General features: G+C 42.2%; 1 long non-coding RNA gene across 2 annotated transcripts in view; it reads left to right on the forward strand.

Annotated features, from left to right (window-relative positions):
* Positions 1-1,051: 1,051 nt before the first annotated feature.
* LOC139078517 (uncharacterized) overlaps positions 1,052-13,881 on the forward strand; it is a 32,644-nt gene continuing 19,814 nt past the window's right edge. Inside the window, exons 1-3 of one of the 2 annotated variants that reach the window (XR_011531513.1) lie at positions 1,052-1,258; positions 2,026-2,131; positions 2,238-2,356. This is a non-coding gene — a long non-coding RNA (uncharacterized lncRNA). Of the gene's footprint in view, positions 1,259-2,025; positions 2,132-2,237; positions 2,357-6,972; positions 7,086-13,881 lie in introns of those variants that run through there. The other variant, XR_011531514.1, reaches the window with a different exon arrangement.

Below are 13,881 nucleotides of genomic sequence, written 5' to 3' on the forward strand. Positions count from 1 at the left end.
GGAGCAGTAAGACACAAAGCTACACTTGACCGTTCCATGGGTGGATGCTGTCATCTGGCCAGATAGACTAACAGGCTAGGAAATCCAGCTGGGGCTGGTTGTACTTTGCCCATGTCTGTTACAGCATATGGTGCATTTACTTGAAGTGACTGACAGAGTCATTTAACTTTATGTTTTATCTGTCTGATGCCCCCACCCAAATACCATGTACACTGCCATGCACAAATGCAAAAAGGCATTGGTGAGCAGTCTCAGCTTACAATTCATGGATTTCATAAGAGGAACACTTTAAAATTGGATTTGAACTCCATAGTTCCCAGGATGCCAAGTTGGATGGAAACATTTGGAGACATACCCCTTAATAGGCCCCAGCATTTTATTCAGGAAGAAACTGAGGCAGAACATTAAGTGACCCCCAAGGACTCACACAGCCAGTTAGTACAAGGACTCGGGCTAGAACCCTCTGCTCCCAACTTCCAACCCGGTGCTCTTTCCAGCCCAGGCTGTCGCCACATGTTCAGTTTTGCTTTATCTCGAAAATTAGGCCCCTCAGAACCTTTCCCGGAATTGGACTTCTGCACCTAAAATGGTTTAATGCACTCTTTGGGGAAAGGAGAGCCTCAAGGCATCTAAGTGGTTTTGATCTAGTTCGCCAATATTTGCACCGTAGGGTAATCTGCATAAACTTCATACATAATGTAAATTCCTACAAAGTGAGTTAACTGTGAACTACAAGGTCTTTTGAAAAATCCATGTCATGCAATCACCCTGGCAAAGTTAACAACGCAGTGGAGGACCGAAGGTAACCACTGATTGTAGTCACCACTATTGACCATTTTAAGTGTGACTATTTTTAAAATACTGTATGCCTCATTAAGCTGTGCTCTGAACATGAGAAATTTGCTTTAACTGCATTGTTTTGAATCGCTGAGAGAAGAATCTATCAACCACAAGGTGCCCTGCTGCTGAACTCAGCCAAAAAGCTGTTAATAACTCCAGCAGATGTTTCAGCTTTTTAGGCCAATAGACTCCCTCTCTCCCTGCCCTCCCCTTTCCAGAATCTGATGCCAATATGACTGAACTCCAGTTCTTGTGGTTGCCGCTGCCGCGGCGGCCAGCACTGCTAGGGCCAGTGATGCCAGTGCTGCTGAGGAATGATTCTTTCACCAACCAGTGGCAACAGAACCTCAGCCCTTGAAGGTCAGCGCATTATTGCTTTTACCGTCAGAAGTTTAAATCTTCAGGGGGAGAAATGAAGGTAAGGGCACAGAGTCGGTATTTCTGTTTCATTGTCTGCCTTCATTGCCAGTCATTGCCAGCCATTCTGTCACTGTGGTTTCTCCCAACGCTCAATGTCCGTTTCTCAGACTCGTCAGAGTGTGGGCTTGCTAGGTGGAGGGTCATCAAGACACCAGTGTCCCTACTGGTCCAGGAGCGAGGATGTTGGGTTAGCAGCTTTACAAAGGGGGCCTCTGCACAGGGGGTGCTGCACAGTTTTGTGTGGTTGTTTGCCTGATACTGTGAGGCTCCACATGCCCTGACCTTAGCAGTTCTGCAATATTAGAAGTGTGTATTATAAGTATGGCTACATCCCAGTGAGATAGGTAGAATATGAGGGCATACAGGGCCACTGCGGCCCCAGGTCGGGATTTGTCAACATCTCTGCACTGGGATAAACCTGACATCTTAACCTGAAATTAAATCTATCTTCCAAGGCTTTCTAAAGGAGAAGAAATTAGAAAAAAAGAAGAGAAGGGAGATCCTATCCCGTTCCCCCACACTCCCAGCCCCCCTCCTACTCACTTATTTTGCAGACAGCGCTTTAAGGCACCCCAGTGACAGCAGGGTGACCAAGAAAACACAGGTGCATCACATTTATGGAATATCACATTGGCTGGGAACACATCTGAACTGCACATATATACATATCATCATGCAGAGAATTGCCACTGCAAAGGGGGAGGAATTGAAAGGCAGAATTAAGTTCATAAATATTTCGTTTCCTTATTTTGATGCAACACAAAGGCAGAATATCCAAGACTCTATGGACCTCTATTGTCAGCTTCAACGTCTGCCAGCCATAGTAATTCAACCCCAAAATCTCTGCTGTATGCCATACCAGCTATAAAAAGTAAGTACATTTTCCCTGGTGCCACTGCCACCATACTGTTTACATACTCTCAACCTGGGTAGTTTTCTTGCTCAGGAATTGATGCAAGTCTTTTTTTTTTTTCCAGCTGGATAAAGTAATAGATTCCATTGTGACTTGGTCCGTATCTTCCTCAGTACACATACAGAGCACTCATTAATGCTAATGGAATTTGCACATATGTATTAAAGGGAAAATATAGTTGTCCGTGCCTGTGTATTCTTTATTTTCTTATCAGACCAAGCACAACACTGTACACTTGGGAGTTCAATGGCATCTATATCTTCTAATTCTGAAACATAAGCAATCCAGATTAAAAAATTATCCCATTCATTCTGAAATGTAGCGTTCCCACTGTCAAATGAGATGGGCATTTCTGCTTAGATTACTATCATTCCAAGAAACCAATGCCAGATGATGACTCTTTAGTAAAACAAACAACCAAAGTTGTAATAATAAAATAGGCCCAAAAAACGCAAAATACTCTCTACTGAATCAGTAGAGAACATACTCTCATTATTAAAAAAAAAGTCCGTATTAAATTACCCATTTGCATCTCCAGAGGAGTGAACGCAAGATGAGGAAAAGAGAATTGAAAATAACCATCTTAAAGTTGAGATTCCAGACCTGCCAGCAGCAAATATTGGTGATAGGCATTAATAAACTATGTGGGGATGTCTGAGGCCCATGTAAATCAAGACCATATTCTTCATTAGGTCTTGAACTCTACCTGGAATCTTATACTGCAAGTGATGATTTCCAAGCTATTTTGTTCTTGATTATTTCCAGTCCAAGTTAAATGGACAATAAAGAAAAGATGCTTCTATACTATTTCCATGATGGATGTTCACGACCAAAATAACTTCACCATCTGATGTATTTCACAGTTTTAAGTTAAAACAGACCCAGTATAATATGCTTGTGCATCTGGCTCAGGTGCTTCATGTGCCATATGTTTGTGAAATAATCCAAGGAGATGTTACAATTGTGCGTTCCCCTTGGGACCTGAATAAGATGTGCCCACAAAGAGTCACCTAATTATTCATTCCTGCCAACAACATCCTCGCCTAATAATAAGGGGGTGCTTAAAATGAGACAATAGTGCTTTCAATCTTGAGAGATGTCAGTGCCACTTATTGTTTCAAAAACAGAAAGTCTTTTGCATTTTTTTAAATAAGAAAAAGATCCTTGGCCTTTAAAGCAAATAAAATACTCTGCAGGTGGTATATTTGGTATTCTTATGCGGGCGAATTCTGTGATGTTGATCAAGGCCAATGCTCCCTGAAAACTCATTGGATGAAAGCCCACATAGCCACAATGGAAATTAGTGACCCAAAAGTTGATAGTCCCTAAGAAATGGCTGTTCAGTAATGCCACACATTTATGGAGAACTTTATAATTGGCAAACTGCTTTCATATATGTTACCACATTTAATTCTTATAACAACCCTGTAAAGCAGATAAAAAAGGCATACCTTATTTCGCCTTGCCAGTGTAGTGCTGATTCTTTATAGCACTAATTAGCCAGAAGTGTGAGCTTCTTTTTAATCTTTTAAAAAGTGTTTTTAGTCTTGACCAATGAGCACCAGTTGCCGTAAGGCACAGTTCTTACTCGGAGCCATTGGCGATCTGCTGTTTTCCTCTCTTCCCCGCTACTCGCAGCCTTTCAGCCCATGACTCCCCTCTCCTTTTTTTTAATGATGCTCTTTTGATTCCAAATGAATAATTTGATTTTCTTTCAAGGGTTAAAAAAGGAGAAGGGATTAGTTTCATGATTAAAATACAGGCCGACCATGAAAACACAAATTTTAATGAGGCTCTAGGCCAGGTCAAGTCAAATAAATCATGGATAAATCATGGTCTAGGTCTCGCTTTATCTGCCTTTAAATCAAGTTGAAAGAATGTGGCAAAAATGAAGATATCAGCCAGTAAACCTCTAATAGTGTGTTAATTGTATATTGACTGAAGTAACAAATGACAAGAGAGTTGTGTCTCCACAAGGATTAGTCTAAAAGACTCTAAAAAACCAGATTAGATTAGAGGTTCTTTTTCCCGGGAAAACAAACCTCAGAGTCAAACAAGAGGCAAAGGAAGACGGAATTGCCTCAGGTTACCCAGCTTGTAAACGGGTGTCAACGCCGGTCACCTGCCTCCAAAAGGCTGGTTTAAAACAACAGGCAGCTACAAATCATCCCGCAGTTCTACTTTTCTGGTCATTCCGAACAGCTTTTGATTGCTCAGTATATAATATTTTCTGTGTATATATTCCTCATGAGAGGAAGAGAGAGTTATTATGAAGAATTGTTTGCATATTGGTCTCTTGTTCAGGTGAGAGTAATTAAAGGGAAAGTTCATAAAACAAGAAATGTTACAAATCGCATTGAAAAACAAAACTCCACAAAGCCTTCCCCACCCTTCCACAGCAAGAGCAGGTGGAGACGGCTGTGACACTTTAAAGGGGCCTGTGTATCCTTGACCTCGGCGTATGACGGATCTCAGATGAATGTCCGAAAGGTCTAGGAGAGCCCAGGGGGTCTGTCGTCAGAAGTACTGAAACCTGTCCCCTTGAAGAAGCGTCTCAGCAGAGTTTATGCACACACTTCACCAATCCCTCCCCAACACCTGCTTCAGCTAATTCATTGGAGTAATTGGACTCTGTCGGTCAAGGACATTAAGCACAATCACAGCCATGATTAGAGTTCTTAGATATGTAAACGTGTCCTAGTAGTGGTTTGGAAAACACATTCTTATTATAGCATAAACTGTGATCAGGATACCTTCAAGTCTGTCTCAAGAGCTATATGTGGAACCGAGTAGGCATTCCTGATTCAATTTTGGCAGGGCGTGCTTTGAGATCCCCCTGGCAATTTTTTTCCCACTCATGGCAATCATAGACTTTTCGAAAACATATACATTGCCTTAATTCACTAAGTGTTTATTGAGTGCCTACTGCTATGCTCCATGCTTGTATACAAAGTGGAAAAAGCAAGGTCTTGCTCTCAAGGCGTTTAAACAAGTGGAGAATCAGACTTGAAAACAAGCAAATACAATGAGATTTACTAAATTGGATGATCCACAAAGTTGAGTGGCAGATTAAGAAAATGTATTTAAATCTGTCCTGGAAGACTTCCCAGAGGAAGAAGAAATGTGAATAGGTGTTTTCTAGGCAGACAAAAGATTCTAAATTGTATGCTGTGAGTCATGAGATGCCAATGCTCAATTGCAAGGAAGGGAGTGACATAATCATATTTTTGTATTTGAACTCTGGTGCTACTGTGAAAGAAGGACTGGAAATGGAAGTTCCTGGAGGCTGGGCAAATGTCAAAGATTGTATTGCAGTAGTTAAGGGAGTAGATGGACATCACCAAGTAGAATGGTGGCCCCATTAGATATGAGAGATATGCAAGGAGAAGAATAAATAGGATATATTGTTTGAAAAGTGTGAGAAAATTGTTAAAGGCGCCCAGATAGTTGGCTTGGGAAACTGGGGGAAGGGTCTAAAACTCACTGCTATAAAGAATACAGGTGGGCTAGCCCTGGTGGCCTAGTGGTTAAGTTCGGCGCACTCCACTCCAGCAGCCCAGGTTCAGTTCCTGGGTGTGGACCTACACCACTCATCTGTCAGTGTCCCTGCTGTCATGGCAGTTCACATACAGGAAGGGGAAGATTGGCAATGGATGTTAGCTCAGGGTGAATCTTCCTCAGCAATAAAAAAAAAAAGAATACAAGAATACAGAAGGAAGGGTGGGTTTTGTGGAGTAACTAGGGATGAGCATGAAAGCAGAGATGAGCGTGTTCAAATGTGGACCACTGAGTTTGCAGTGCTTGTAGGAGATCCAGGTGGAACTATTTAGAAAACAGTTGGTGATATGGGACTAGAGCTCAGGATAGAGATTTAGATGTAAAACGTTGGTAGGGACATGATTCCCCCAGAGGTGAATAAAGTGGTAAAAGAAGACGCTGACATTTAAGGAGAGGGCAAAGAAATAGAAACCAATCAAGGCACCAGAAAAGGAGCCACCAGTGCAGAGGTAAACCAGGAGAGAGGGAGAGGGATGTCATGGAAGGCAAAGCCAGAATGCCAAGAATGGGAGAATAGTCAACAGAACAAGTCCAGTAAGATGAGAACTAAAAGTGCTTATTCCATAGGGCTAGTAAGGGAAGCAGAGCAGTCTCCATGCAGTGATATGAGTAGAGCCAGGTTAGAATGGATCAAAGAGTGAACAGGTGATGTGGAATCAGAGAGAGGAAATCTAGACTGCAGCTTATAAAAGAATAGCTATCAAAGAAAGAAGCATGAGGATGCTATAAAAACAAAGGCCACTAAATGGGTTTGGGTTTTCGTTTGTTTTTTAAATGAGAGGGATGAACATATTTTTATGCTGAGGGGAATAACCAATGGAGCTTTGAAGGTAAGAAAAAGACATTATTGATAAAGCAAATTTCCTAAGGAGGCAAGGTGGACTGCACCAGTGCACCATTGTGCCAGTGGATAGAGTTGCCTTTTCTAGGAAAACTGTCTTTTGCTAGAGATGAGGACAGGAAAGAATGGATGCAGATGCAGGTGGGCTTATGGGTGAATAGGTGGGAAAATGAAAGAAGCCACTCTTGATAGCTGCTAGTGCCTAACGTAGAAACAAGGTCATCCCAGAGAAGATTGAAAGCTTTGAAGAGTGGTAAAGGTTTGGAATAGCAGCTGAGGGAAATGGGAGACGCACGTGTAATAGGACTGTCGAGTAACATTGAAGGCACAACTGAGATTAGTTTCACTCCAGATTTATGGCCTCCGTTCTATATGGCTGTTATTTTTCTTTTTCCTCCAGCAGAGCAGTGCTCAAGGAATGTTTACAGCTAAGGAGGCTCTATGGAGGATTGCCTGAAGGACATGAAGTCCATCCATCTCTCCAGATACTTGAAATGGCATCTCAAGATCAAGGTAAACCATACAAACTAAATAGTTGAGTCATATTGTTTTGGCCCCTTTTACTTTTACTCACTTTTACTGAATTGCATCTTGGCAGTGGGCCTCAGCTTCCATGGAAGGACCCAACGAGAAATAGCCATAGGCTTGTCAGCATTGTTAGCATCATGGAGGATATTGAGAAAGGCACTGGCCTCTGAACCATGCGTGTTCCACCTCTGAGAGCACAAACAGCCGTTTCCCTTAGACTCGAATGCCAGGAAACAATTGACTTTTCATGAGTAACAACAACGTGTTTCCCTGGAGTAAACCTAGGGATGGTCAAGAGCACGGTCTTGAAACCAGAATGCTTTAGTTCAAATCCAGCATCCATCACCCGTTAGCTGGTTGACCTTGAGCCTTTTAACTTCTCTGTGCCTTAATTTCCTCATTTGTAAAATAATGAAAATAATCGTAGCTACTTCGTAAGGCTGCAGTGAGAATTAAATGAGACAATCAATGCAAAAATGCTTAGCACTGTGCCTGGCAAATCGTAAGTCTTCAACGCATATTAGCCATCATTGTTGTTGGTTATTATTATTATCTTACAGCTGCTCTTTTTGGCTTTTGTTTTTGTGTTTTGCCTTCATCCTCAGGGCTGCATGCATTTGCACGTACTAATTTACCTCTGTTCTCCACTTAATACTATTTTTTCCTTTTGTTCTTGGCCCATACTTCACTTATTTGTTATCCGATATCCACTCAGCATCATTTGGGATGAGGCAGAATGTAAGAAAGTAAATTAAAGGAGTATTAATCAATCAATAACTATAAAGACTATTCTGTCTATTTTTGTCCCTGTTTTAGGAAGTTTCAAAGATGATAAAAAGGACTTGGAACTTTCTTATGTCACATTTGTATCCAAAAATGCAAGTTTCTTTGAAGTCCATTTCATCTGATATTTACTTTTCTTACAATCATTTTTGAAGGGCCCCTACAGGGACTTGGCCCTGACTCCATGTTTGCTCAAATACTTCTCATCGTAAATAAACAACATATACTTATTTGCAGAAAGGGATGGATTCGTGTAGCTTGAGAAGCAGCAATAGTCCTGTGGTAGGATGAGGGCAGGAGTGAGGAGTGAAGGGCCTGGTTTTGGAAGCCCGCTCTGCCACTGACCAGCAGCTCGCCATTGGAACTCTCCGGCCTCAGTTCTTCTATCTGCTAAGAGGATTAACAAGATGGATCTCACAGTGTGGTTGTGAGTAATAAAGAAGGCACTCAGCAAAAATTAGTTGAATCTGTGTCTAGTGCAAGAGGTGGCATCCAAATAGCCATTCCAACTTGTATTTGAAAAATTGGACCAAATAATTCAGTCTTCTTAAATATGTTTAAAGGCAACCTGAGCGTATTTCTCTTATCAAACTTGATTACAGTCATGTGCTGCATAACCATGTTTCAGTCAATAACGGACCACATAGACAATGGAGGTCCTGTAAGATTACTACCATAGAGCCTAGGTGTGTAGTAGGCTGTGCCATCTAGGTTTGTGTAAGTTCACTCTAGGATGTTCACATAATGACAAAATTGCCTAATGACACGTTTCTCAGAACATAGCCGTGTCGTTAAGCCACAGCATGACTGCATTTGAAATACATATACTAGCCATTTAGGAATATCTAGTCAAAAGTCAAAACAAAAGCTTTAATTACCTTTTAAGAATATTCAAGAAATTTCATCTTGGTGTCAGAATATCAACTTGGCCTGTAATGTCATTGGAGAAACATAAAAAATATCCCAGATTATCTTCTTTTCTTTCAACTAAACAAATAATCTGTAAAACACCCAATATACAAATAAGTCTGACTTCTCTCCTGGCAGATCATAGCTTTGGTTTCGTTTTTGCTTTGTTTTTCTTATTGTTATTGTGGCTGTTTTTGTTGCTGCACAGGTCAGTAAATATACACAGGTGAAAGGCAGCTTCTGTTCTGTTTTAACTCAAGGTATGTGGGCGTGGGGTGGTTTTTCCCAGGTGTTGATATCAAAAGGAGAGCAAAAGGTTTAGGCCAGTTCTTCAAGGAGATAAGAGGACTTAATTCCCTGTCCCTCTTCCCTCTCTCAGGCCCAAAGTTGAAAACCAGAGGGTGTGTGTTGGTGGACCACTCCCAGCACCACAGATCATCCCTGAGAAATCGGTGTCGGACTGTACAAAAAGAGCCCAGGCACAATGGTCGGTCTTCAAAGGGGCTCATTTATTAGATTGCTTAGTGCCCCACAGAGTTGCTCCAAGCTCGTAACTGCCACTGATTTCAAAGAGAGCTCTGAACTTGCATACGCTCCACAAGGCTCGGTGCGGGATGAGAAATAGGTGGAGTGGCTTGAAGCCATGTTCAGACATTTTTTAATGTTCATAAATGTCTTTGGCACCATCACTTTCACATAGAAACCCACTTACCTCCTGCCGCAAAGTGTGAAATGAAGCCATTTTCAAGCCTGGGTAGGGGATGGTCTGGAAATTGGGCTAAATCTTAAAACTGCGTGAAGACTGAAAATAGGATTCACAAGCTGGAGCTCAGCTCTCACCAAGCCACTTCTACAGTCAGGGCACCATGACACTCTGCTCTGTTAGATATTGTCAGTGCCACCTTTGAAGGGTCAAGGCAGTGTTTAAACATGGTAATCTCGGTGGATCCCAAACTGAAGGCCCCTAGCTCCAGGGCATCCCAAAATAGGTGGTCTATAGGACAGGAGGGAACACTCTCAATTGGGGATTGATTGGGAATCAACTGGCACAGCCCTGGGGAACCTCGAGTTAGGGACTGGCATTTCCTACCACACTTCTCTACCTCAGCAGATGCTGTAGGTCCCCCTTGGATCCAGGAGGTTTGTGGGAAATAGATTAGGATCCATCAAAGGCTTTTTCCTTGACCACCTGCAAAAAGATTAGCCGGCTTCCCCAGTTCTGTTTTTGTGGCTCCCTAGTCACCAAGACAAGGAGAAAGAGGTCTCTTAGGGACTCAGAAGTGACTTTGTATACTCCAGGAAGCTCTCAGGTAGACAGTTCTCCAGGGAGCCCTCTGGATGGCTCCATGAGCGCCTTGCTTTTGGAAAGATTCAGGAAAAAAAGGTGTCCCTTTCATGTTCACTCTTCAATAAACATTCATTAAATCTTGGCCGATGTGCTATATTGGGTGCCATTGTTAGTAGGAAACAAAGCTATTTATTTGGAAAAAAATCATGAGACATTAGATGTGGTTTCCAGAAATTCAGAGATGCTCTTGACAAGTTTGAACTCTCACGGTCTCTTCTCTAAAGTTCTTCAGGAAAATATGGCTAAGCGTTTATCTATTACAAATCCTCACTATTTCTTTATTCCTTCAGCCAAGGCTTGCTGAACACTGCTACGTGCAGACACAATTCCACTTGCTGGGATTCAGCAAGGGATGAAGCGGACGGAAGTCCCCGTCCCACGTGAGCTTGTGTCTGAGTGGTGGAGACATTTGATAACAAAATAAGTAGGAAAACTCCTCAGTGTCTGAGATGGTGATAACTGCTATGGAGAGACTGAGCAGGAGTGAGGACCAGGCATTGACTGTGAGATGGGGGTGCACTTTGAGTTGGGGTGGTGTTGTGAGGTGTCATTTGAGTAAAGAATTCCTAGGGAGGGTTAACTTTAGATGCTTGCCTTTTTTTCTGTTAGTCTGAATATTAATAGAAAGTTAACTCAGAATTACCTGTGAAGTCTTTATAAAACAGAAAAGGTAAAGCCAGCTTGCCAAAAATGAGGAGCGGGCAAAGCACCCTGGTGTCAGGTCCTGGTACCAGTTTGGCTGTGCCAAAGCCCAAGCATGAAGTGAGTTCCAGGGAAAAGGGCAGTGCAGCTGGCGTCACGTTCTGCACACAGTGAGTGCTCAATAAATGCTGTTCACTTATACATAAGATCCATGGTCTTAGATCAGGTCTAAGAGTAATGTATTTTGACAAAAAGAATTTCTCCATGTTTTCATCTCTCTTCCAGGGGCCTGTGAGTAGATACAGCCATATAGACAGATGAGGCATCACAAGTAGTTTCTGGAAAGTTATCAAGCCATATCTGTTCACCCTTGATTTTCCCCTCCTCAATATAAACACCTTTGACTAATCTGTCTTCACTTCCTGCCATCCTTAAAAACTCAAGGCAAAATGCCATCCCACTGCCTCCCTTCTTCCTATCACATCTCCCTGCCTCTACGAGGAGACAGCCACCTCCACCTTGCAAACACAATGCATCTCTAGACTTTCTCCCTTCCTTCCTCCTTCCCTTTAACTCTCCTTCTCTTCCTTCAATATCTATGTTGTGCCAGGCATTGTGCATTCCCATAGGCCCCATCTTGAACCACACTAAAAAGTTAATTCTTCATATAGGTACTATTAGAAGCACTGAAAAGAACAACATAGAACAGAAAGACATGGAAGTCACTAATAGAAATTTAGAGAAAATTACTCAGTAGAATATGTGACTACTGCTGCTATTAATGGCGCTACCTTCTACCTGTTGCACCCAGGAGTTTACAAGTCTTTTTATATGTATAATATCTCATATAATCCTCTACATTTTTGCTTCTCAAATTGTGGTTCATGACTAGCAGCACTGGCATCTCCTGGAAGTTGCTAGAAATGCAAAATCCCAGGCTCTACCCTAAACCTACTGAACTGCAATCTGCATTTTTACAAGATCCTAGGATGCTTTGTAGACATATTGAAGTTTGAGAAGCTCTACTCTGAACCGTCCTGTGAGGAAATCAGAAATTCCCTTGCCTTTTTAACAGATAAAAAAGCAAACAAAACTGGGCTTCAGAGATGTTCAATTAACTAACAGGTAACAAGGCTTGGAGTCAAAGACCAATATTATTTCTCCTACACTATGTCTCCTCTTCGGATGCTCTTGGAAGAAACTGTTGTATACCTCTTTTTGGGTCTGATGTCTCCCAGCCCAGCATTTCATATTGAGCATCTACACAGTAATTATAGCCTGATATTGTCCCCTGGTGGTAAGTAGACAAATGCTAATCTCCTACTTGATTACGTATTCCTTAGGTAGGCTGCCTCTTGTCTGAAAGGTCTAAGGTTAATTACATGAAAGAAGGTTCATATTTAGAAATCTCTCCTTGGGTCGGCACCATGGCTGCCTGGTTAGGTTCCTGCGTTTCGCTGCGGCGGCCCAGGGTTTTGCTGGTTCAGATCCTGGGCGCAGACACGGCAACACTCGTCAGGCCACGGTGAGGCAGCATCCCACGTGCCACAACTAGAAGGACACACAACTAAAATATACAACTATGTACTGGGGGGATTGGGGGAGAAAAAGCAGAGAGAGAAAAAAATAGATTGGCAACAGTTGTTAGCTCAGGTGCCAATCTTTAAAATAAATAAATAAATAATAAAAAAGAAACCTCTTCAATTTTCTCCAGTTCCTTACCAAGAAGACCATGTTCACTGGCTAACAATTTTTGAGGTTTCTACTGCAAATTTTCTTTCCTAAGTGGGCTCTTAAGTATTTCATCTGATCATCTTAGAGGAAAGAGAAAGGCAACTATGACAGAGCAAGCTCTGTTTTGTGCTCCCAGCTCAGTGCTCTCTAAGTATTGTCTCATGATTCTCAGAGAGACCCAAGGGATTGGCTCTCTTACCTTATTTTACAGGTGTGGGAGTTGAGACTCAAAGATGACACACCTGGCAATGCTGGGAATCAGGTCGGATTCTGTCCCACCATGCTGGCCAATTCCTAGAAGTAAGCCTTGCCTGAATTAGCTTGGAAGGGGGCCCGAGGTAGGGGAAGCGAATATCATTACCTTCTGTCTTCTGTCACCATTGATGATACGGCAGGCGTTACCCATCGTATTTTCTAAAAGAGAAAAGTTGTTGCCAAGCCAGCCCTGATGGCCTAGAGGTTAAAGTTTGGCGCTCTCATGGCTTTGGTGGCCTGGGATCGGTTCCTGTTTGCAGAACCACACCACCCATCTGTCAGCAGCCATGCTGTGGTGGCAGCTCACATACAAGAACTAGAAGGACTTACAACTAGAATATATAACTATGCACAGGGGCTTTGGGGAAACGAAAAAAAAAGGAAGATTGGCAACAGATGTTAGCTCAAGGCGCATCTTTCCAAGAAAAAAAAAAAAGAAAAGTGGTTGCCAAACTCCTGGTTTTAAGGGTGAAGTTAAGTAACTGGAGTGAAATAAAACAGAGAGGAACCAACTAGAGGGATAAAAGCTAAAATGTGCAGAACCTCCCCCAAAGGACTCAAAAGTCAGCACAGTAGTGTTGCTGGGTAATATACTTTGAAATGTCCATATCAACACCACACAAATTGGCTAAAATCCGAACATATGATGTAAGCAAGGCCCTCTAAACTGGTTGGGTTTAAATTCTTCATGCTTAACATAAAAGCAGGGAAATATCACTTTATTCTTTAAGAAAGGAGAAGGATGAATAGATTTCTCAAGCTGGTAGAGCCGAAAGAGGCATCTCCCAGCCTCCCTAATATGTAAGTTCCCCAAACTCAGCTTTCTCCACTCAGTCTCAGCTCAGACACATCGGACTGGAATGTCCTCCTGTGTCACCCTCTGGGAATCTTCAGACAGTCCGTGTAGGAGTCTCCCTACTAGTCTTAAAGAATTAAATAGAATATTATAACTACTCAGATTTTAATATATGCTACAGCTGTTTTGCTGGCTTGGCATTTAAGGATGCAAACTTTCCAATCCCTTCTAGAAACATGACACTGTAAAAGGGACTATCGTAATTAGGAATAAAACTGTGCAGTCCTCATTAACCAGAAAAGCACTTTCTAAAC

The sequence above is a fragment of the Equus przewalskii genome, chromosome 22 (assembly GCF_037783145.1).
Source record: "Equus przewalskii isolate Varuska chromosome 22, EquPr2, whole genome shotgun sequence".
In the NCBI taxonomy this organism is placed as follows: domain Eukaryota; kingdom Metazoa; phylum Chordata; class Mammalia; order Perissodactyla; family Equidae; genus Equus; species Equus przewalskii.